Source organism: Lucilia cuprina, chromosome 3 (assembly GCF_022045245.1).
Source record: "Lucilia cuprina isolate Lc7/37 chromosome 3, ASM2204524v1, whole genome shotgun sequence".
In the NCBI taxonomy this organism is placed as follows: domain Eukaryota; kingdom Metazoa; phylum Arthropoda; class Insecta; order Diptera; family Calliphoridae; genus Lucilia; species Lucilia cuprina.
In genome coordinates this window covers 26482861-26510367 of record NC_060951.1, presented here as the reverse complement: position 1 = coordinate 26510367, position 27507 = coordinate 26482861, and the positions used below count along the sequence as shown (strand labels likewise).

The window sequence follows — 27507 nt, the reverse complement described above, 5'->3', positions numbered from 1 at the left end:
GGGGGCTATGTGAAATCGTTGACCGATTTTGCCCATTTTCAATACCAAACATTTCTGATCAACAAAATATATTTTGGGAAAATTTCATCTCAATATCTCTTATTTTGTAGACGCTATCGTGCCAACAACAGACAGACGGACAAACGGACGGACATGGCTAGATCGTCTTAGAATCTTACGAGGTCCCAGAATATATATACTTTATGGGGTCTTAGAGCAATATTTCGATGTGTTACTCACGGAATGACAAAATCAATATACCCCCCTATTTTTTTGATGGTGGGTATAAAAATATTGACCTGATATTACTTTCAAACACTGACATATAGATTTAAAAATAATTTCAAAAGTTTACATATACATATTTCAATTTATATTAAAATATTTGAATATAAAAATTGCTATAACTAACATAGTAAAACAACTAAAGTTTTTATAATTAAAAATAAAATTAAGACCTATTCTCTTTAACTAGGCATATATACGAACAAGTTTTACAAATGTTATGTTATTGTGTTTAATACACATTTGACAAAGAATATTTTACCTAATAATTATTAGTTTTATGAAACGAAAACATTTGTATAAACGATAACATATGTATAGAATATTTAATATAAGGAGTTTTGTCTTGCAAATACATACAAATATAAATATAAATTAATCAATTTAGGGACTTTTATATTTTAGGATAAATTTAGAACGTACAATAAAATAATGCAAAAATTCCATTTGTTAAACGATTTCATTTAAATTTATTTTTATAAAATGTGATCAATACAATCAATTTAATATATACATATGTAATATGGTTTGTGGTTTCATTAGTATGCAAATTTAAGATATATGGTAATAAATACATACAAATCTATATCCATAAATGTTAACATTTTCCACTAAAAATTCATGCTATTCACTAAAATATTGAAGTCGCGACAGTTTGTGACATAATATTATTTTTAAATTATTGTGCAGGTTTTTTATCAAGCGAAAAAAGTGGCAATAAGAATTTGTGACCTTACATATATGCCATAAAAGATAACGTTAAAATTATTATAAAAACTTTAACAACAGATAAAATTAAATGAAATTTCATTCCCCATTAACACACACACTTCTACCAAAACTACATATTACATATCTATACCAGAAGTACTACATAATTAACCCGAACTCTTTGTGATTAAAAGAAGAAGTCTATTGACTCCATAGTTTCTCCAAGTAACTTATTTAAAATTTCTACTTAAATAAAATAAAACAACTTTCTCTAACTAACCGGCTCACATATATGTACATATCCGTATATGTATAGACATTTATTTACATGAATTTATAGATTTAATACAATAAATCTATAAATTTATTGAATTCACTATAAAATTCACCCTTTAGGAAATAGTTGCAATGAAAAAGTAACATTGTTTTAAGTTTAATTGTTCTTTATACTTTTAGTTACAGCAGCAGATTAGGAAACACATGTATTTTATTTGCAAAAAAAAAAAAAAAAAAAAAAATAAGTTCTTATAAAACAAGTTCAGGTTAAATTTCATACAGTAATCAAAATCAGCTATGGATATTGAAGTTGTTTTCAGTCATATTTAACTGTGGCGTCAAAAGGATATCAACGACTACTAGAAGACTTAAACCCCTTTGTTTTCTATAGACATTTAATTTTGAAAAATTTTCAACTACGGTATATTATTTCCCTAACTAAATATTAATATACAAATTCAAAATGTTGTAACAAACAAACAATAATTCTCAAAACTAAAATCTTTCTTGTCTAGAAACAACAAGATAGTTTAAATAAAATTTTCCTTTAACCTTTTCCAAGTCATAAGTTTCTATAGATATGTCCCTGAATAAATTTACATTATACCTACAGGGATTGTTAGTATGCCATAAGGATTTATAAAGAAACGACAAATAAACCTAAGAATAAACTTTCCAATTCAAAACTTTTAAGAAAAAAATCCATAAGAAATGTTTTGAAATTCTTTAACAGGATTTATAACAAAAACTTGTTCGTATATGATAGGTTTCATGTGAAGATATTTACATAGGTGGGAGTGCAAAAGGTGTAAAGTGAAATAATTTCATTATACTACTGAAAGTGTTACGCATATCTTAACACAAACATAGTTATCATCAGCACGTTAAGAAACCTATAGACACTCATAAATTGGGGTTGTTATATCTTTATAAAACTAAAATATTTAAAATTGAATAAAATATTTGCTCTAATTGTTTCATAAATCAAATAGAAAATTTAACAAATTCTATTACATAATTTAATTATTCAGTTCTTGTTGGGTTATTACACCTGTAAGGGTCATATTCCCGCAATATAATTTAAGTCCATAGCTTTTAAGATTTTTTATCAGTGAGAATAGATTTTCAAACTTTGTTCTTATATTAAAACAATTCATATCCCAACTCATCCCACTAAGTCCAATAAATAATATATTCAATACATTATATCTTACGCAAATGGGTGTTCGTGGAGCCATAAACTCCTTCAAAGCTAGAACCAATGTGCTAATATTCTAAATGTGTATGTTTCCGCGTAATGAGTTCTTTTCTACGCCAGAATAAATCTGCTGTTGGTAGCGTAAACGTACACAAACAAATCAGTCAAACGTTATGTCAAATAATTGTTAAGGGCCCTTCAGACGATCACACTTTACCTAATGAAAAAGTAAAATGAAATTCCATCTGTATAACAAACAAGTATGAATGTATAGTCGGGCGTAGCCGACCATATGATACCCTACACCAGTTAGTATGTATATTAAAAATGGTGATTATTTAAAAAAATAAATCATTTCATTTGTTCATTAACTTTATTTCGGATTTTTTTTTTTTGCAAAAAAAGAGATTTTTTACAAGAGGGCTTAAAGGGAGTAGGGCAAATATGGCCCAATTCTTATAAATGTTGGTAGGGGGAGTTAAGTATCTGTGCCAAATTTCATCCAATTATCTTTCATCCTGTACCTTGTGCACAAGGTTTACATGGACAGCCATCCAGCCAGCCAGCCAGACGGACGGACATAGCTTCATCGACTCAGAAACTGATTTTAAGCCGATTGGTATACTTTAAAGTGATGAATATTTTTGTATGTTACAAACATCAGCACAAACCTAATATACCCTCCCCACTAAAGTGGTGTAGGGTATAAAAAGAGAATAAAAATCGTATGTTTTATATTTCTTGTTTTTACACGATTGGTATAAAACAATTAAAAAGTCAGATGGAAACAGCTGTTTCACTTTTTTATACTTGTTTACATAAAAATACATCCCTGATCGAATAAGACCGGCTTGTTTTTTGAATGATTTCAAAAAATGAAGGGAGCCATACGACTGTCAAATTTTCCATATGTATTCTCTCTCAATGGTTTCATTACATATTGTGTTTAGACGATCCCATCCGTACTCTTTTACATAAAATTTTGACAGATCATATTACTTGTGTGATCGTGTAAAGCTTTAGCGGTACAAAAATTTACATATTGTTGAATGCCTCCTGCATGTCTACTTGATTGTATATAAGTAGTAGTTGTGTATGTGTTGGTATTCATGTGAAATTTGTATGATCATTTGCTTTTGTTTTATTATTTCTTAAATTTTACTGAATTACTTGGAATTATATTGTACATTACTATTTTTCTTACACCACCATAATGGGGAAGGTGTATTTAGTTTAAACCCACCTTTAAGTATACCAATCGGCCTAGAATCATTTTCTGAGTCGATAGTCAGTCCATCAGTTCATCCGTCTGGCTGTCCATGTAATTTTTTAGATAATTTGATATAGTTTGTCACATGCCTTTTTTCAGGTGAAGCCTATTGAAAATAATAGTCATCCTATTATCTCACAATACAAATGAACATCCCGAAAAATAATTTTGAGTTCATAATTATGTTAATAATCAATCATATCACGATAAACAGTTGCAATAAGTTTTATACAAGCCTTGATGACTTTGATATAAATATAAATCTATGCAACAAATTTTGTCAAGATCTGTCCATATTTGCCTCTAACTCCTACATAAAACAACTAACAGAAAATTTACTTAACATTTTCCCCAAACTACGAACGCACTTTATACAAGTCGCAAAAGTTTTAAAAGTCAAACAGTCTGCAATTCTCTGTCAGTTATAAAGTAAAATGAAAAGAATAAGATTTTCGGAATAGAAAGAACATTTATTGATAGACGCTAATTTCTCTTAATTATTTATTTTTCTTGATATAAGAATCTAAATGTCCACCTCAGGATACATTTAATATTTGTATAAAAATGTAAACACAGATACACATATATATAAATAAAACACATGTATTTATAAATGTAAGTATAAATGTTGAAATATCAATATTTGTGTAATAAAAGTTTTATATAAAACGAATAAATGTCAACTAAATAACTGTTTGGTTAGTAGGCTGACTGCCTTCTATGTTTAGTATTATTTGCATTTCTTAATCCTGCTCTTTGTTTTGTTAATCATAGAATACAGGAAATTGTTGGATACATAAAATCTTGAAAAAATATGTGTGTTTATTGATGTTTTTATATAGTTTTTTTTGCCTGAAGTCACCAAATGGCAAAATTAAACTTAAGAAGGTGTATTCATGACGCAGAAACTTTTCAGTTCATATCAACTGCGAATAAAAACATACCCAGTAGAATCAAAGTATTGACTTTTACTATATAACATCTGAATTTTATAGAATTAGTCAAACGAGTTTTTAATAATAATGTGTTATATAAATACTTTCTAGCTTATTAGTCCTTTTGCCCGTGAGGCTATAGAAGTAAGTTAGGGTCCGATCGTGAAAAAAAGCTATATTTTAGTCAAATTTTGCATCTATATTGTTATTTAGTAATAAGTAATTAGCGTGTATGGGAGCTATGGCAAAAAATGAACCGATCGAGTAAAAACAAGTAAGAGCGACTGTGCCGAATCCTTAATACCCTTCAACAGCAAGTTTCTTTCTACTAAATCTATTTTTTAGATAACTCGACAAAAGTTTTGTTTTTTGTGAGGGTATTAACATTAATGTAATTTTGATTAGATCCAGAAAAATTTATATTGAGTTTCGGCTGTGGATCTCGTACTGTTGCTATGACTTATTATGGAACGATCATGCAGATGCTAAAAATATAGGAGAATGGTTTGTGTATTTACAAACATATTCATGTAGAGCACTTTTCGATGTCAATATCTATAATGAAATAAATTGGTTTGAGTGATTTTTGAAACGATGTTGATGACTGTAAATCAGAAGTATGATCAATATAAGGTGAGTGCAAAAACATTTTATCTATACACAGAACATACACCTGTCGAATTTTATTGCAATATTTTTATTTAATAGTGAACTATGTGGTATTTAGTAATTTTCAGAAATGCGCATTTTTGTCAAATTTTATCGCGAAATCGTTTAATCATTTTTTGGAAATGAACCTTATATGGAAGCTGTGACCAATTATGGATAAAATGAAAAAATACATAATGAATTCAAAGCAAATTTTACTCCAATTTCATTATTAATAAATGAAATATGTGCATTTAAGTGATGTTCGGAAGTGAACCTCATATAGAAGTTATGACCAATGATGAACCGATCTGAAAAAAAAATTTAAGTTATTTTGATAACTTAATAATTCAATTAAATATATGTTTTTAAGTGAATTTCGGAAGTGGACCAATTCGAAAAATAAAATATATTCGAGCCGAATTTTATTCTGATAAATTTATAATTCACTGCAATATGTGTGGAAGTGGACCTTATATGTCTAATATGACTAATAATGGACCGATACGGAAAAATTTTAGTAGAATAATTAGTGTGTATATAAAACATATTTAGTTGAATTTTAATCCGATAAATTAATAATTCAATAAAATATGGGCGTTTAAGTGATTTTTAGGAGCGGACAATAAGGGGGAGCTATGAGAAATAATGGACCGATCCTGAAAAATTTTTGTAGAATAATTAATGTGTACAAAAAAACATATTCAGTTGAATTTTAATCCGATAAATTAATAATTTAATGAAATATGAGCGTTTAAGTGATTTTCGGAAGTGGACAATATATGGAAGCTATGACTTATAATGGATCGATACAGATCTGCTTTGGTAACATGATTTGTTGTTTTATTATGTTAACATGTAAAAAAAAAAATGTATTTATATTGATATATTTAAGGGAGGTTTAAACGATAAACTAATTTCCGGTAATATGTACCTTTGTATGGGTGCTATGGGAAATTTTTAACCAATTATTATGTTTTTTAACATACTTGATGCCTGGCAGAAAAAAATTATGTGATTATCGAAAGATCTTTTGTAGTTTCTGAGAAAATGTTGAATAATTACGAAAAATAAGTATTTTTTCGAGGTAGTCCGAAATTTTTAATCATAATTTTTTACGTCGTAAACGGATTAGGAAAACAGTATATGTTTTTGGAGAATTTGGTTGATATCTTTAGCTTAGTTTTAACGTGAGCGAGATTTACACAAACAGACAGACAGACGGACATAAGGACACAGCTAAATCGACTCAGAATTTTACAAGGACCCAGAATATATATACTTTGTTGGGTCCTAGATGAATATTTTTGGGTGAATTTGGTTAAATTCTATCGCTTCTATTAATCATCAGCGTGTTTTTACACACTGATGGACATATCTAAATCAAATCAGAATGACTAAGTTATTTATTCCCTTTATCACCACTGATGGTGGTGGAGGCTTTAAAAACTATAGACTTAACTGTAAAAACAACTACCTGTTAAAACAACTACCTGTTAAAACAACTACATGATTCGAGTACTATTAGGACCATAGACTCGACTATAGTATGTACTATAAATCAGAACATACCTAAATTTTCTTAGCTCAGAAAGAATCAAAAAAATAAATTAACATTAGTTATTTTGGTTAAATTATTGGTTAAAAGGATTAATACTACTACAATAATTACAAGTGTAACGTATATATAAATATATGGATATGTGTGTGTTAAAGAGAGTTTTTTAAAAGAACACATTTTTAGCTAACCAAGAGGTTAATAGAATCGTGAACTATGAATAAGAACAAAAAACATATAAACATAAAAATCACGAAATATCAACATGTTTATGTGAAGTTTACCTAATTTTTGATGACTAAATTTCAGATTTTTGAACATACAATAACAATAAACCATTTTATCGATAACAATTCAATAACACTTGATTTAGGGTATTGTTCTGACGTACATGTTAAAATCAGCCAACACAAATTTTGTATAACTTAAAATGTTTTAGATTCACTAACCCCCTTTAAAATGTTTACTCATAACCAGGGAAACCGAAAACATGCTCTAAAAAAAGTGTTTTAAGCGCTTTAAATATGCCGTAAAAAACTCAAAATATACTCTTAAAATTTAAAAAATATGCTCTAAAAATAAAATTTTTCATTATTTTTTAACATTGAAAAGCTCAAAAAGACAGAAATTGTAATGAAATAATAAATGTTTAGTGTCATATTTCATCCTACAAGATTTTTTATAATTGATTCATCTCATAGTTTGAAGAACTAGTTTAATAGAATTCCGTTTTACGTTCAGATAACCAATAAATAACATGAAACCATTTGGACCCCAAAAAACATATTTCAAACGACAAAGTTTGACACATTTCTACCAATTGTATTCATAGCTTCTAAACTGACATTTTAATCGGTGTTGTCATAAATTCCAATAATTAGTTTTTTAAGCTATAAAAATGGATTGGTCTCATGAAATCAAAAGTAATAGGTTTTATGTCTGATTTAAAATGTAATGCTTTATTGAACAAAAAACTATAACATTGGTTTTCGTGAGAGTAATGTATTTTTTGCAGTTTTTAAGTTCTACAAACGAATTTTTTTCAAAATTGTAAAATAGGCTGAAAAATTAAAAATAAAAAATTGAATTTTATTTTTTTAAATAAAGTTTTGAAAATGTACAAAAACGAAAAAGAGCGAAAATATCAAAATATGCACTAAAAAAGTAAAATATGCTCTAAAAACTCGAAAATATGCCTTAAATATGCTAAAAAAGTCAAATCATGCAAAATTATGCTCTTATGGGTAAAATATGCAAAAATATGCTCTAACAAATCGATGCCAAAATTCTTAAATTGGTCTGAAACGTATAAATATCTTATCCATGAGTCCATACGACGCACCACAAAAAACATGCATTTGCATATTTTGGTTTCCCTGCTCATAACAATTTATGTTGTGAAATCGATTATCTTATTGTCACTATTAATTTGTATAGGACAATAAAAAATATGTTCGACGAATTTGATTGATTTCCTAAATCGACTTAGAATTTTACGAGGATCCATAATAAATATTCTTTGTTAGGACTTAGGTTAGTATTTCTTGGAGTTACATTCAAAATGACAAACTTATATATCATCACTTATGGTTGTGGGTGGTATACAAATTATTGAGCTTAAACATTTTTCCTTGTCTTAACGGAAACATTTAAGTACGATGTCCATCTGTTCGAACATTGAAAATTATGTTCATGTCCATGTTGCTTTTGCACAACAATCAATCAATAAACCAATGTTGTTGCCAATAATGTTTTGTTAAATTTTGTTATTTCTACTTGTATTTCTATTTCTTATTGTGTTTTAACAATTGATTGAAATTTATGTCAACTACTTTGCTTATATTTATATCCTTTATTAAACTATTCATAGGCAATTTTATGGTTAAGACTTATATGAGATAAGGTTTACATTTTTGTTAATTTCAGTAAGATTTTACTGAAAACTGAAAATTTTATTGAACTGTAAAAAATACTGGTAACACCAATATTACTAAATACTGTAATCAGTAAAATTTTCAACCAAAATACATTGTTAGTAAAAAAATATTATATTTTAGTAAAATTTTCATACAACTATTACTATGTTGATCTCTTTACTATATTGCTATAAATAATCTTATATTATAAAATATAATAAATTTGTTTATATATATATTTATATCAAAATATATGAATATTTTGAAAAGATTTACAATCTCAAAATGTAAAATTCGTCTATCTATAGCTACTTGTGATGATAAATATGTATTATTTTAAAAAATATGATGAAAATAGAATTTTCAGTAAATTATTAGATTGTACGGAATACTGTAGACACATTTTCAGTAACCAGTTAAATACTACATTTTTTGCGGTAACCAGTAAATTTATCGAAATTTTTTGCAGTCATCAGTAAAATTTACTGAATACTGAACATTTTTTACTTTCTACAGTTTAATATCGTCTAATATTTGATATTGTTATGTTTTAATCCTAAATAATAGTCGGTTGCCTTTATTAAATTCAAAAATAAATTTAAAAACCAATACAATTCAGTTTAAATTATTGATTTGGAAATTGTTGAAACCACGATTCGATTATTATGGTTGTTTAATTTTATAGTTTTTCAGTAAATTTTTACCGATTAATGAAACGATTTAGTATTCATTATATTTTACTGATGACTGCAGAAACTTGCATTTTTTTCAGTAAACAGTAAAATCTTATTTTTACTGCATTTTTTCTGGTCTAGTAGAACTGAAATTTGAAATTTTTCAAAAAATGGCTTTCATGCTCAATACTGAGCTTTAAATGTGGGGTTGGGTTTATATGGCCGATCCCCACAAAATTTGGGGCCGTACAATACCATATAGTTATTTAGCATTATAGTTATTTCCATATGGGAGTATGGTTAATTATGGACCGATTCCTAAAAAAATTTACAGAACGATTTTGGTTAATACATGTCATGTTTATTTCGAATTGCATACAATTATTTTGAGGCCAGCAATCAGCATAATAGTAGCTATTTATGGTCCTATGTCTGCCATAATTTAGAATTTAATTTCGGAAGTCAAAAAACTGACTTATGCGAAATTTCATTTCATTAGCTTCATGAACAACGTATTTATTAATATTTGAATCTTTTTACGCCATATTCCGGGGTACATTTGTATTTGGGCTATGTGGAGTCGTTAACTGATTTTGCCTATTATCAATACTAAACATTTGGGAATAATGGAGAATATTTTGGAAATGTTTATCTGCCTATCTCTTTTTTTGTGGACGCTATCATGCCAACAACAGACAGACGGACGGAAATCGTCTTGGATCGTCTTAGAATCTTGCGAGAATATATGTTACATACGGAATTACAAAAGCAATATACCCTCCATATTTTTTGATGGTGAGTATGAAAATAATAATTATATTTGGCAATTTAAATAAAAATCAAAAATTTAAAAAGCATAAAAAATATAGCTTAAATCTATAAAAATTATATTTTTGAATTTGTTCTCCGATTTTTCATTGTATTTTATTTCTTTCTTTAAAAATTCAGAAATAATTATTGTTTTCAATCCCTCTTAATGGCACCTGTACGTATACGAGTTAACGATTTATTGATATTACAAATATTAAGTATACGCCTAGTTTAGAGAACCATTCATATCAATTAACTCAGTTTTCTGGGTTTTATACACACACATAATTCTATATACAATAAACACGTTTATACCAAATATGAATAATATATACGGCAAAAACCTATATGTATAGGCAATATTCATATATACATTAGATCGACTCACTTTGTATGGAAAGCAAAAATGCTTAATAAAAATGCGAAATTTGTTTAAGGCCTTTTCTTAGAAAAATGTATCGTATTTAATAATTAATCCACCATTTCACAGTTTTTGCAACTTCTGTACATACTTTTAAATAAAAAGCAGCAACAGAAGACGCATAAAAATAACAATTTTTTATAGCAATAAAATAATTTTTATGAATTAAAAGTTGAGATTTAAAAATTTTTATGAATTTAAATAAATTTTATGAATAAATTTTAATTCATAAAATTTATTTAAATTCATCATTTAAAATGAGTGCCATGTAAAAGAAAAGAAAACGAAAGAAATTTAAGAATTTAAGCATACATATCGTTGTCATCCGTTAGTCTGTCTGTATGATGATAAAGGCAAAATTTGATTGATAAGATAACGATTTATTTCAAACTATTATGAACAGAACTGCACTTACATATCAAGTGGCTAAATGAAACTCGTCTAAAAATAAAAAAAGAAATATAAAATACTATAAATAAACGAAAGACCTAAATATTACGATAGAACTAAGCAAGAAATTAAAAAACTGGTAGGAAATTTATCATTGGATCCCAGGAGTCGCATTCAAAGCGTCATTGACAATGTTGCTGTAGTATATAACAGCAATATTACATTTTTGTTCCAATTCACATTGTACTATGTCTGCAATAAGCTGAGTTGTTCTATAAGAGTAATACTACTGGGACTTTAATTAGAAAAGAGAATTTGTTAAGCAAATATTTACAACATCAATTGTCAAGCATGTAAAATTAATGCGTTATAGGTTTAATCTAATAATGATATTAAACACATTGAAGTAATAACTTTAAACACTTTATTGGAATTTTAATAAATGTTTTTGTTATTGTTTACATAAGTTTTAGTAACACTTGTTGTAAAAGTAACGTTTGTTTTAAAAATAAATTAAGTTGATGTCAGTCTGTGTCCATCATATTATTATAAATAAAAATTTGTTAAAATTTGACACATACTCTTTATTTGGCCCAAGGACGAATGCTAATTATTTCAACTAGCTCCCATATAACCGTACAGCTGAATGCGAATATATTTTTATTTAGTTGCTTTAAATGTTTTTATTTTTCTTTTTCCACTCAATGACTTCTTTGACCTATTTAAACTAATTAAAGGTTCAATGTCTTTAGACAGCTAAATTAATATGAAATACTCAATGTCACTCCCAACATTTGCGGTGTGAGTCTCTTAAAGAATTTAATTTAAATTTTAAAAGTAAAAATATTTCTAAGAAATTAATTTTGAAATACTAAAGGTCTGAATTGAAAAAAGTTTTTTTTAGCATTACATTCTGAAAATGTTATATTGTAATACTGTAATTGTTGCTGCTATAAAAATGGGTCGCATTTCATTGTCTGCAGTCATTGACTTGCTTTAAGTTTATTTTATTTAACTTTACAACCAGCCATTACAACAGCAATTTAAAATGTAACAAAAAAAGAAAAAAAACAACCACAACAACATCTAATTGTTATGAGTGGGTTTTTTGGTTAATAAATGATGATTAAGTTGATGTTACTGATGACGTTGAAGATTCTGAAGAGAATCTTTAACAGTTTAAAGCGTCTTTTTCATTTCAATATTTTATTTTTATAACCATCCATTGATTTTGTGTAACACATCGAAATACTTCTCCTAGACTCCATAAAGTATATGCGTATGTATATTCTGGATTCTTGTAAGATTCTAAGACAATCTAGCTATGTTCGTCCATCTGTCTGATCCTGGCACGACTGCCTTTACTATTCAAAATTTATATAGACATCAGAATTAATTATTGGACTCTATCGTGTTTTCAACAGACAAACAGACTGACGGACATGAACATATACTATTCTTTCATGGGTCATAGACGAATATTCCGATTTGCTAGAAACGGAATTGCAAAAACAATATATCCCCAGTCTTTTTTGATTGAGAGTATAAAAATTAGCCAATTCGGTCATCGATTTCACATAGCTTTTATACAGTTTTGTGTTAATTACATAGCAATTGAGATAAAATTTCACACAATTCTGGGTTTTGCTCCTAAAATGAAAATTTTAATTTTTAATCCCGATATAATAAGCTCAAATCTAAACGAAATCTATTTAAAATCTAATTTATCCTACCCTAACTGCTGGCTTTGTTTCTCCTCACTTTAGATGTTCTTAAGAGAGATTTTATTTACAATTTTTGTTGTCTTACAGTTGAATATGTTGAAAGAAGTAATATTTACATTCCTAAAGTTAAGATCTATCTGTAATTTTTCTCTATAATGAAAAACTCATTAATTTTGTTTTTGTAGGTTCAATTCTATTTGAAACAGTGGTAACAGTGGCATAAGTATTTAAGGCGAATCTATATTTTCTTTCGCTGGAATTTATAAAAAAATTAAAGAAATGCTATTGTATTATTTGAAGAATTGTAAATAAATATTTTTGCAGCACTGTAGCATTTTTTTTAATGATTTCTCTTATGCCTTAAAGATTTTAAAACAAACCACAAAAGGTCAAACCTAATAAAACAAAAGTAAAAATTAAGAAAATAAGTAAAAAGGATATCAAAAACCACAAAATTAGTTGTTGTTTTAAATTAATGAACTTTTCAAATTTCGAAATTACCGGTGTTTTTCCCAAAAATAACTTAGATGGGTAAAATGAAAATTTAAGGATGATTCCCTTCAGAAACTATTCCCTTCAGACACTATTCTATAAATTGTGTTTTTTTCTTGTTATTGATTTTTGTCTTTCCCCTTTCTTTGTTGGTTATTGACATTGAAATATTTCAAATATTATGCTTTAAATCTGTTAAAATATTTTCAAACACAATTCAATTTATAGTTTGAAATATAAATTGCTCTTTTTATCGTCATTTCATCACTTCTCTTTCTTTTCAATTTGTTTCTTTGTTTACCTGTCTGTTTGATATTTTGAAAAATTACTTACCGTTAAAAATTCCATTACTTGATTGGTATTACGTTCTTCAAACATATGTTGTTTATCATTATCATCATTATACTTTTGGATATTTTTCGTAATTCTTGTAATTGTTTTGTGAATTTCTGTTTGCTTTTTCGTCTATGTCGATGTTTTCTGGTAAAATATACTTGAAGTATTCATGATGAAGGTGTACAAAAATGTTATGTTGTGATAAAAAATCAATCGTAAGTAAACAGGAATAAACAGGTAATTTATAGATACGTATACATATTCTGTATTCGTATATTTAGATTGGCTTTAGTTTTATCCATTTCAATGTATCCTATGTCATCTTAATGTATTTTTAAAAGCTCTCCGAACTGTTCAAAAACATCGATAAAACAAAAACAAGTATGAATTTATAGCCGGACATTGCCGTCCATATTATACCCTACACCAGTCAGTATGTTAAAATTTTGAATTTTTTTTTTAAATAAAGCATTTAATTTGTTTTATTGTGGAATATTTTTACTTATTGTTAACAAAAAAAGAGATTTTCTACAAGAGGGCTCATAGGGGAGAAGGGGTAAATATGGGCCTATCCTTATAAATTTTGGCAGATGACTACAAAGTCATCGACTCAGGAAGTGATTCTGAGGCGATTGGTATACTTTAAGGTGGGTCTACACCTATAGAGGTGTAGGGTATAAATTCAAAGTAAAAACTTATTATTTTGCTGTTTTATATTTTATTATGCATTATAAATGATGTATTATAAATTAAGTATTTATTATTTCTTTCTCATAACTTTAAATTCATACAGTGAAATATTTTTACGGCTCTTTGAAAAGAAATTAATCTTGTCTGCTTACCACAAAAATTAATCTTTCAAACTTTTAGAGATGAAAGATAATCAATAAATGAAAACAAAATTTGATAATGTGATAAAATCGATTACTGGGTTTTTTAGTTATTTTGGTTTGGCAGATGTGCCCCTATACCGAATGATCTTCCCTCTACCCAACATATACATATACGATAACAAAACTTATTTTCTTTTTCATGAGTAGACTGATTTTATTGTCTACGTCTTCAATGTAGGTTTTGGTATTTAATATTTCTTTAGCTTGTGGTTTTACTGCACTTGAAAAACACAAAAATGTATGTTAATTTAATTTTGCATTAAATTGTACATAATTTGTACTTTTTGAATAATTATAAATACTATAAAGTAAATGTATATATGTGTGTGTGTACACTGTACAGCATGTACATATTCATCAATTTGAAACAAGATGTACTTAACAGGAAGTTCCAAGGTAACTTCTAGTTGTGTGCATAATGTAGAATTGGAATTTCGTATATATTGTTAATTAATTTATTTTGAAGTTTTATTGAAACCTCAGGATTTATATTAAGTATACCAGGAATACTATTAAATAACATAAAAAACTGACTACGATTATAGCGATTAAAGTTCTATACAAAACAAAAACTAAGTACAAAGTTTTATGACTATCGGTTCATAATTGATGCATATTAGGTTCTCTTCAGAAAATTACTCATACGCTCACGGTTTAAAAATTTAGTTTTTAAAAATTTATAATTTGTTAGTTTAAAAGATCTCGGTCCATAATTAACTTATGTTTGTAGGGGAGCATTCCTTTTAAGGCATACGGTTTAATGGTGGGTATATGACATTCGGAATAGCCAAATATAACATCTTCACTTGTTTATTTTGAAAAATTTAAAGAAACACAACAAAAACAACTAATAATCAAAAATTTATAAAACGTTGAAGGTTCATATCATTGAGTGCTATATTGGATTTTGTTGATTTGATGATCTAATACTGTAGTTGTACTCTGTCATTCTAATTTAATGCATTATTTATATAAATTTTCATTCTGTATTAATTTTAGAAACACTTCACCTTGCTTAAAAGGTTTTAAAGCAAAATGTAAAAATATTTTTGTTTTTTGATTTTATAAAATATTTTATGTTGGGAAGTTTTAAAATTTTATTGATATTTTATGCAGAATTTAAAACTGATCAAAATACATTACAGGTCAGAATTGGAATGTAAATATTTAAATTCGATTACAGCTAATATACACTTTCATAAAGATGATATTTTTTGCTAAATAATAAATACATTTCTTGGGCAAATTTCGTTAAGATTTTTTTTTATTTTCTTCTTCATTTTTATTAACACCAACAGACGGACATACCTACATCAAATCATAATTTTATAAGAAACAAGATTATTCATACTTTTTCTCAATGTTACAAACAAAATGGCAAACTTATATACAACCTATCATAACTGATATATAAATGTAACATTAGTGGTCGCTTTTTATTATATTTTTATATAAATTTTTTTAGGACAAAAAACATACAACAAATTATGTTTTTTGGGTACATTATTATTATTTTAGGAAGTTAAGACGTTATAAGGCGTTAGAATTATTAGACTAAATGAGTGCCCTTAATTTCATCTGAAAATATCTGTGTTATTTACAGCTCCTTAATAATTTAGTACATTAATTTTAATATTTAATTCTACATTCATACATGTTAAGTCTTGCACATTTTAAAGTCAACAATTCTTATTTGCCTTTCTTATTATTTATTGTTGTCATTCGTAATATTGTTCTTTTTGTTGTTGCCGTTATTGCTGTTTTCCTTTTTAAATAAACATTAATCAATTATCGTATGTTCATTATACATACATATGCTTGACTGTGTACATATACATACATTTGTAAATTTACTTACATTTATACACATGAATTATAATCATTATTATCACCAATTTCACCATTGTCTTTAAGAGCTTTAACGAATTTATGTGACAAATTTTCCAAAATTTAATTAGCATTTCATTATAAGCAATAACATTTATCAATGGCTGTGTTGATCTAAGCAAGTATGTATAAGAAAATGTACAACGACTTGTAATAAGTATATAAGCGCTATAGGTATACTAAATTTTTAAAGAGAAAAAAATGTATGCATTTTAGAATTTTGCCTTAAGTATGTTAATAATATTTATTTGTTTTAATCTATAAGTAATGATAAATATGACTAACATCAATATCACGGTTGCTTGTTAGGGTCTTATTCATAGACTTTTATCAAAGGTTTATAAATCAAATTTTCATACAAAATTTGTTCTATAAACCGTTGATAAATGTTTATGAATAATGCAGTTAATGTTTATTAGTATAAATATTAATACTCATATGAATAAATAAGTGTCTACTAATAATAAATCTTTTATTTCAGATAAAAATTATGTGACTTGTATTAAAATCGAGTCACATACTCTAACAATTCGGAAAAATTTGGCACATATATTGTTTTTGTCTGCAGAATGTTTCTTGACGAATGAAAATCACTTGAACTCACACAATTCATAACAAAATTAAGATATCAATATAGTGATTGATCTTGAGAGATATTACTTTCAAAACTCCCGCACAAGGTCCTTTTAGAATATGTATTAAACGTGCTTTACTCATCACTAAATAACGCTGTTAAACAAAATCAAATAATTAACTAACTAACTAACAAACAAACTAACTTACTAACTAACCATCTAACAAAATAACTTATTAACCTATCCTTAAAAAAATTGGTAGAGGGATTTTGGCTTGTTTGAGACATATTTGCGTTAAGTGTTGTCGATACTTTTATGCCGAATTTCTAAAAGCTTATTTTAGCTAGTTATGAGCGTTAATTTAATTTTCTGAAAGCTTATTTAAGCTTGTTATGAGCGTTAATTTAATTTTCTGAAGGGGACTTATATGGACAATATTATCCATTTTCGTATATCTCGTCTTATCAAGTTTTATTCTCCTTTCGGGTCTTTGTGGTGCTATACACTCTCGGAACCACGATATGTAACGCCTTGAAAATGCTTACAAAACACGTTATATGTTTGTATTAACTAGCTAAAGTACATGAAAAGTTAATTAATTTTTTGTACATCACGGTGTTTTTGTTATCCTTTGCGACACAATTATTATTGTTGCAGATCAGTGTTGCCACTTTGGTTATTATTAACCAAAATTGGTTATTCTTATTTTGCATGTGTACATGTGAATTATTTTTTCGTTTTGGTTATTTTTTGCAAACAATTGAACTAAATGCTGTTTGCTTTTATTCCAAAAATAAAATTAAAAAAAACTTCTTTTATCTCTAGTTTTACACATATCGCCCTGTTTTGAATTTTGTTAATATGTGGAATTTTTTTTTACTACTCGATATTTTTTATTACTGCAATTTGTACATCTACTGGTTATACTTATGTATGTGCACAAAGGTATTTTTCGATATCTTAAATGGGTAGGATTTAGCAAAAGTACCTATGAGTTTTATTAAATGAGTTGATTAAAATCATAACAACACCGTAATATTATTTATTATATTTATATTTAAAATATTTATTTACACTATTCAATCTAACGCCGTGAATAATGAATCCTCTCTCTCCTTTTGGTACATCAATGAACTTAAAATCACTTTTTGGGTCGATTCAAACTCGTCCTTCCTTCCTTTAATATTTCTATTGGAACTTTTTATGTAAAGAACTCGCGATACTTATATGAAAAAAAATTTGGTGGGAATAGTCTACGTACTTAGTAGACTATGTCCTCCAAATTAAATTAAAAATTTAAAGTATAATTGCAACTTCTATACATATTTGAAATTTTGCATAAACAAATACTGTGCTAATTTGCCGAAATTCTAAGATAAATGATTTAATAAGAATAAATAAAGTATTTTCTGCTAATTGATGCAAGAATAGTATCACAATATCTTTAAAGTATTAATCAACTGGTATTTTTAAGTAACACAGCTAAGGAAAATGAAATTGTATTGTATACAAAAGTTGTAATAACATCTAAACTCGTACGACGAACAATAATCGCGATATATGCAAAGATGTGATACTCATGACCTTTGACTTCTATTATCTCACCATGACTTTTAGTTCTTTATTTACATTTTCTAGATGATGTTTTATACTAGTTTTTATTTTACCGTCTTAAATTCTACATTTTGGTCAATTTGTCGGATAATTTGGATAGATTACGTTTAGAAATATTGCTGAAGTTATGAATGTAATGCTAACATCCGCTACATGGTATTATAATTTAAACCCAAATTTCGAACGAAATCTCCAAATCTGTAAAATGGGAAGAATTATATAATTTAAAATTGTTTTCCAAAAAGTCATATGTGGAGTATTTTTAAATTGCGCTAAAAGGCGTTAAAAACTCAGTTTTTTTTTTTAAATAAATATTAATTGCATTTCTTCGCGAATCTGCGAAGAGAAATATATTTATTGTTGAAAACACGATAGAGTCGAAAAGAAACAAGATAGAAAACTGAAATATTTTGCCAAAATATATTTAATTGACCCAGTTTGATTGGTATTGAAAATGCGAAATATCGGTCAATGATATCACCTAGCCTCCATATTATGCCCTATTCAGAAAATTACTATATTGCTTAAAAAGCATCTATAGCGATAAGTTTTATTGGAAATGTTTTTGTCAAAATTTATGAGGATCGGTATATAATTGACTCTATCCCTCATAAAAAGTCTCCTCTGAAAATAACTTTAAAGCTCATAATGTACTGCAATATAGCAACAAAATTCAACATACTTAATCAAGGTTTAAAGGAACTAAAATATCTCTGTCAGATTTTATGAGAATTGGTCCATAATTGATCATACGTCTCCTATAAGATCCCGTACAGAAAATTACTTTAACGTTCATAACTGTCTTCATAATACCAGTTTAACGACGAAATTTAACATAGTTCCACTTCAGAAAATGAATTTATTATTTTAATGTACAAATGTAAAAACATAAAAGGAATAAAAATAATTTTGTTTACTTTTTTCTTAATTTGGTTATTTTTTACTTATTCGAACTTTGGTTAGAAAAGAAATTTTGTTGTGGCAACACTGTTGCAGATGCATACCAACTTTACTGTATATCATTTATTTGAAATTGTTACTTTTGTACAGTCACAGAGGCGAGGTAAATAAGTGCATAAATATGTAAGTAGTTTTCGTGTGAGTGATATTCACTGTATAATTATTGTTTTAAGAGCGTAAATGGAGTTTTTGTTTGTATGTAACATTTTTTAAATTATGGAACAGCAGTAAAAATATAAAAATAAATTATTTAAAAAAATATACATAAAAATATTGACAGCAAAAGGTGAAAAAGGTCAATATAAGTATGTGTATATACTTATTTGTATAACTTTGGTGGATTTATTAGTATGTTGTCCTTTGTAGAGAGGGTGTCCTTTTGACCACTTTTTTAGAGAAATACTTTTCAAACCATTCGTATTTGTGTACATGTTATGAGAAAAATTAAACATATTTTTTTTGAAATGGTCCTCAAATCCCTACCAGCTATTAAAAATGATCTAAGTATAATATCTTAAAAAGTATTTTCTAAATGGATCTCAAAGGACATTCCTACATGAAATTCTTAAAAAGGCTGTTACTCGGAACACTCTATTGTACATACATATGTACATAAGAGTGTACCAGGGGGATGGGATCTCTATAGAATTTTGGAATTCTCTTGTTTATTTACTGGTGTTATGTTTGTTATTGTATATATGAATGTGAATAACTTTTTCTATCAAAACAGGTTCCTTTATATGTTTGATATTGCTTTTTTGTTGTTGTTTGTACTAAAATAGTAGCAAACTATGCATTAATCAATGGTATAATATTCGGAGTTCTACTATTCTATCATTATGCCTATGACCACCACTACAACAACAGAAAAAGTTCCTTCTAGTCATCGCTATTGTTTTGGTTTTATTATAAAGTGTAAGGACAACCTAAAAAGTACTATAAAATGCTGAAAATAATTCGCATCATATTTTACACCTTACAACACTTTGCGAAATGATACAAAAATGAACACAGATCTATGACTTTATTTAAATAATATACTAATTTGAGGTATATAATTATTTTCAAAATCTATAATTAACTCCTTTTAAAAAGTTTTTTTTTAAAATTACCCTCGTTTAATTGCTTCAGCCATGGGTATGAATATCATTGCTCATTATTTCTGCCTCCTATATGTCTTTTGGCTAAAACAAGATGCAGTTGTTGTTTTGTATTGCTACATTGCCTTTATATAAATTGAATTCGCTATATATGTATTGCTATATACACTATAAATAAAAAAAGTATTTTCAAGTAGAACAGTTTTAAAAGTTTTACTTGAAAACTATGAACTAATTTCACATACCTCGTCTGATGTAATTGTGGAAAAAATCTGAGGTCTTCAGAAAAAATTTTTCTATATAGGTACATACAAATGAACAGACAGACGAAGACGAACGACAGTAATATAGATGGGTACATTTTTAACTAATCAATTAAAAATAGTTTAATATAGAGTTATGTTGCCAAAACCTAGTAGATAAAAAATTATCAATTTTTTTAAAAAAGGTAGTAGTAAAAACAAGTAAGAGTGTTATATACGGCCATGCCGTATCTGGATAAAACCGAATATGGGGGTTTGATAGTTATCGACCGATCTTCATAACATTCAGTTGAAAAATTTCAGTTCCTATAAAACTACCGTAAAGAACTTTTGAGCCATACATGAGCGTTAAAGTTATTTTCTGGAGAGAACCTTATAATGGTCAATTATAGACCGATTTTTATAAACATTTGTACATAAATTATGTTCGTAAAGAAGTTGTTTATTCGAATATCATCTTAGTCATAATTTTAAGCAACTAATAAGAGCTAAAGTAATTTTACTGAAGTAGGCATTTATCGATTCATCTTCATCAAAGTCGGTAGGAAGATTTCAGTTCCTATAACATTTGTTTATATTAAATTGCATTTGTATGCAGTCAAGAGCATTAAAGGAGACTTTATATGCCCACCCCCCGTATAAGTCAATTATGGATCGATTCGTCTACAATTTAGAAAGAGTTTTGTTCATACAAATATTGTTAATGTCGCATTTTTGAGCCAGTAATGAGCTTTAAAGTAATTTTCTAATGGTGTCCTGAGAGTAACTGCCAGTAACGAGTCTTGTATTTATTATCTAGGGTAGAGTCAGTTATAGACAGATTTCCATTATATTTAATAATGAGTATTTGGCTAGCACAAATTTTGTTTATGTAGAATTTTACTGCTGTAATCGCAATTTCGAGTCAATAATGAGCGTTAAAGTAATTTTCAGTAATAAGCCTTAAAGTAATTTTCTGAAGGGGACGTTATATGAGGGGGACGTCTATTATGGACCCATCGTCATAAAATTTACGAAAAAAAAATTATAGTTCTTATAAAACTTTTTTATGTCGAATTTTATTGCTATATATATGTTTCTTAAGGTCAGCTATGAGCATTAAAGTCATTTTCTGAAGGGGATCTCGGGGGTAGGGCCAATTATGAACCGATCCTTAGAAAATTTTATGAAGATATTTAAATGTTTATAAAATATATTTGTTATTGTAGAATAATCCCATCTGTCAAAAAAAGCTGTGTGTGTAGAATGAAAAAGCAACAAATAAACACAATAAAAATATGAGTTTTTAGCAATTATTTAAATTTTTAACTATTAATATTAATATATTATATTAATTAAACGTGGAATGTCTGAAAATCATAACTATATCTATTGGGAAGACCAATTTTCCGAATTAAACGTGTTTTTTGTGAAAAGTGATTGGTCGTGTTAAAAATAGTTGAAACTGATTTGGAACGTATGCCGGAGCTAAAGATTTTCTTTTTTTATCAAGAGAGAAGGATAACAAAGACATTTAATCACGATTGACCTAGAAAACTCCTTTAAAACCATAATTTTCTTCACTTTTTAAAATTTTTACACCTTTTGCGATTTTTTTTTCTATATAAACAAACAGGAATTTTGACAGATAAGATTGTAAAAGCTGATGATCAGCTGTGGCGGACGAGGCTATCCTTATTAAGTGTACACTGGTTGTACTATAGCTGTAATAACCAGAACTTTTTTTCTGTTTGCCACAATAAAAGTAGATAATAGAGTATTCAAACGATTAATCGTCGTTCGGTTAATCGATTAATTTTTGACGATTAATCGTTCGAATAAATGAAATTGTCAAATTTCAAATAGTGAATAAACCGAATATATTTCAGTCAATTAACCGATTAAGAAAAACTCACTATTTAGCAGTAAATTTCTATGTATTTTCTACAAAATTTAATATTTTTGTAATAAATTTTCTTCTTTTCTTAATTCTTTCTTTAATTTCTTGATCAATTTTCTATAATAAAGAAAATTTATTAATGATTTTTGGTAAAGAAATCATGTAAATAATTATATCGCTTTTTTTATAACCAGTTTTTTTGGGACATTGTTCTTAAGTATTTCTAATAAGTTTTCAGTAACATGCGTACTACTGTACGCATAGATGTTTTGGACCATTAAGTATTAACTTTGTGTACTCAGTTTTTATCATAATCAGCTATTATGCTCCTGTTAAAAGGACTTTAAAGTTTAAAAGACATCCAATTTCAAAAGATGGAATTCAAATTTATATTAAATTAATATTAATTAAATTAATATTAATATTAATTTCAAATGAGGCTGACGAAGCTGGCTTCAAAATAATATAATTTATTTTAAATCATCAAGAAAGGAATTAAAAATCTTCAAGAAAAGGAAATCTTTGTCATAAAAAAGTAGTTAAAAGTTTTTGAGTCGAAAATAGAACTTTTTAAATTTAATTTCTTTTTCGTGTTTTCTCTAAGTGAGACAGGTAAATAATATAGATAGAATGTACAGATTCCCCAGCTTTCATTTGATACCAATATTGGCATTATAAAATACATATAAATATTTTAAATATTCGTTTGTAGTCTTAAAACTTTGACATAAAAATCGGAGTACGCAATTCTATAAGTGGAATCTATTTTCACATGCTTATCAACTTTTCAAAGTGTGACTGCTTTTTTTCAAAATTGTTTACAGGGTGTATATCAAGAAAATTTTTATTAAAAGCAATAATAACATCTAGTTTTCCTTTTATTCGAATAACCGGAATAATTTTTAATTATCCGATTATTAACCGGCTAACGTAAAACTTCAAATAATTATTTGTCGAATAAACCGAATAAGACAAAAACCCGAATAATTGAATACCCTAGTAGATAATGAACATATAAAAATTCTAATAGAATGTCAAGTAAACATTCAACTACTTAGTTTGTACCAGGGTAGTTTGTACTAATAGCTATAGACTATATAGAGCGGAAACTCTGCTGTCAAGGGACCTAAGTCTGTTGTCAAAGACCGTGTCGATTGAATGTAGTAGTAAAAAAACTTATGGTAGTATTAGTATATTCCCCATATTTTAAATAACCCAACAAACACATAATCAAGCGTTTAAAAAATGTTATTTAATTTTATTTAATATTAAACATTAACTTTAAAAGAGAAAACTTTAAAAGAGAAACTGGATTTAACGTTTACATTCGATTTAGAGTTTAAAGATTTACAACCTTTCTAGACTTTACATGAACACTCTGTGTTTGCTGGGTAACGACATTTTAATTTATTATTCCTGACATTTTCACCACAGCAATTTTTTATTTATTTTTTAAATTTTACATAACTTCGGCAAAATAAACAGATGTAGGTGACCCAAATTCAAGAGAAAACACTCGACACATTCAGTAATTTATTTCTTTGACACCAACTCTTCCCTGTATACCAGGATTATAAACTGGTGATGTGTTAAATGTATCATCGGACATTCCTTGAAATTAATTGAACAGGGGCCAAACAGGCAGCCTTGTAATTTGATACCACGGGGCTAAGTTTCCATATTTGTCTTGTCCCGGTTTTTGGAGTGTTCCATTCGGTATGTACGTGATGGCTGCGGTTTTAAACCCGGAAGAGAATATTGTTTAAAAGACGGTGCACCGGTAAAGTCTATAATTCGGGATAAGTTCGGTGCTATAGCTGAGATAACAGCGTTGGAAATGAGTTGGTGTCAAATTTATATCATACGGGGATGGATGTAGGGTTATACGGACCTTACTTACTCAGTTGTTGTTCTCAATGATGGTGTCGGTGTGCAGAGTGAATAATGATGTATGTAAAGTATCTTATAAATGTGATACCCAATGAATTTGCCTTCCATGTCAGGGTATATTTAGGGTTTACTCTGTCCATACCAGATCACAGTGTATCCACTGATTACGTCTGTAGGTGCTATTGCCGAATCACACATTCGTTGTTGAATATTGAAGTGATGTTTTTGCATCTCTGTAGTTAAGCAATGGTCAGAGATTAGGTAGCTCGAGTACATTAGCAAAGTTTAAGGACCACAAAGTGGTGGTGGTGAGTCGTCTCAAAAGACTTACCAAGTGGTCTTAGTCAGGGTATATTTAGGGTTTACTCTGCTGTCCATACCAGATCACAGTGTATCCACTGATTACGTCTGTAGGTGCTATTGCCGAATCACACATTCGTTGTTGAATATTGAAGTGATGTTTTTGCATCTCTGTAGTTAAGCAATGGTCAGAGATTAGGTAGCTCGAGTACATTAGCAAAGTTTAAGGACCACAAAGTGGTGGTGGTGAGTCGTCTCAAAAGCTTACCAAGTGGTCTTATAAGGTCAACACGACAGGTGTTCAGGTAAAGCATATTCACTTATGTATCTGTTATTTTTTTCGGCAACAGCACCGAACTTATCCCGAATAGGTATAACCCGTAATTTTGTGTTTAAACCACAGCCATCCTGAAGGGACCACTGCAATAACCGGAACAAGACAAAAAATAACAAGTTAGAGTGCTATATTCGGCTGTGCCGAATCTTAAATACCCTCCACCAGCTACTTCTATGTTATTACTTTTCTAATTGATCAAATATTTGTAGAAATAAGTTTTCTCATGTCTTTAATAGAAAAAATCCCAAAAGTTAAATCTATTACAATTCCAAGATTCATTGAACATTATAAAATTAGTAATTTGCATGTTTGTATGTGTGTGGAAGATTTATAGATTTTCAAAATACAAATACATATATAATTTTGTTCTACACAAAATTTTGTTCAACACAAATTGATAATGCTCTTTAAATACGGTTTAAGCGCTTTTAGGGGCTGGACCTAGTACAAGAGAAATAGAAGTATACAAAACTATTATTTTTGCCAAATTATGTATCAATAGCTTAATTTGGTAATAAGTAATGTGCGTTTAGAGGTTTTCGTAAAAGGACTTTGTATGGGAGCTATGACCAATTATGTACATAAAGACAATATTTCAGAATTCTACTTGGTAATAAATATTGTGAATCTAAGTGATTTTCTGGACCTAGTATGAGAGCTATGACGAAATATGGACCGGTCATAAAATAATTTTATAGTGAATTTATGTACATAAGAGCAATGTTTTGCTAAATGTATGGATATAAACATTTGGTTATGAGTTATGTGCGTTTTTTCTGATTTTCGGAAGGGAACCTTGTATGTGTGTTTTTCTAAAAGGGACCTTTTATGGGAGCTATGATCAATTGTGGACCGTCCGGAAAAACTTTTCACAATGTTATTTCTCTGTATATAAGAATACTTTTACCAAATTTTATATCAAAACTTAACTTAGTAATGAGTTATGCGCGTTAAAAAGATTTTCGGGAGGGGACCTTGTATGGGAGCTATGACCAAATTTGAAACCGATCGGAAAAATCTTTCTTTGTAATATTTCTGTATATAAGAGCAATACTTGTACCAAACTTTATATCGATATCTCCTTTAAAACGGTTAAAGCGCTTTTCGGACATTACTTATTACCAATAGCTTTGGTAATAAGTAATATCCGTTTAAGGGATTTTCGTAAAAGAACTTTATATGGGAGCTATGGCCAATTAGGTACATAAAGACAACATTTCAGAATTCTACTTGGTAATAAATATTGTAAATCTAAGTGATTATCTGGACCTAGTATGAGAGCTATGACCAAATATAAACCAGTCGTAAAACAATTTTATAGTGAATTTATGTATATAAGAGCAATATTTTTGCTAAATGTATGGATATTAATATTTGGTTTTGAGTTATGTGCGTTTTTTCTGATTTTTGGAAGTGAACCTTGTATATGTGTTTTTCTAAAAGGGACCTTTTATGGGAGCTATGATCAATTGTGCACCGACTGGAAAAAACATTTCACAATATTATTTTTCTTGTGCCAAACTTTATATGGATATATTAATTTAGTAATGAGTTATGTGCGTTTTAGTTATTTTCGGGAGGGGACCTTGTATGGGAGCTATGACCAGTTATAGACCGTTGGAAAAAAATTTCCTAGTAACATTTTTGTGTATATGATCAATACTTGCACCAAAATTTATATGGATATCTTAATTATGTAATGAGTTATACGTGTTTAGGTGTTTTTCGGGAGGGGAACTTGTTTGGGAGCTATGACCAATTATGGACCGATCGGAAAAAGATTTCGTGGTAATATTTCTTTATGTCAGAATAATGCTTGTACCATATTTTATATCAATATCTTTATTTACTAATGAATTATTCACGTTTAAAAGATTTTCGGTAGGAGACCTTGTATGTGAGCTATGACCAATTATGGACCAATCCAAAAAATTTTCCTCTGAATAAATTCTATTGTCATAGAATTTTAATTTCTAAAATTTTGTGAAAATATCGGCATTACGACGGAAGTTAATAACAAAAAACCAAATTTCCGGGAATATGTACTTTTGTATGGGAGGTATATGAAATTGTGGACCTATTCTGACGATTTTACGCAGAGATTAAGGATTATAGGAAACGAATGTTTCCGATTTTTATGGAATTATCTTGCATAGTTTTCAAGA

The 27507-nt window shown here is 28.0% G+C and overlaps 1 long non-coding RNA gene across 1 annotated transcript in view; it reads right to left on the bottom strand.

The window, feature by feature from the left end:
- The window catches only part of LOC124418953, a 20921-nt gene extending 6932 nt beyond the window's left edge, over positions 1-13989 (bottom strand). The window contains exon 1 of the long non-coding RNA XR_006940330.1: positions 13642-13989. This is a non-coding gene — a long non-coding RNA (uncharacterized LOC124418953). The remainder of the gene's footprint in view (positions 1-13641) is intronic.
- Positions 13990-27507: the final 13518 nt, after the last annotated feature.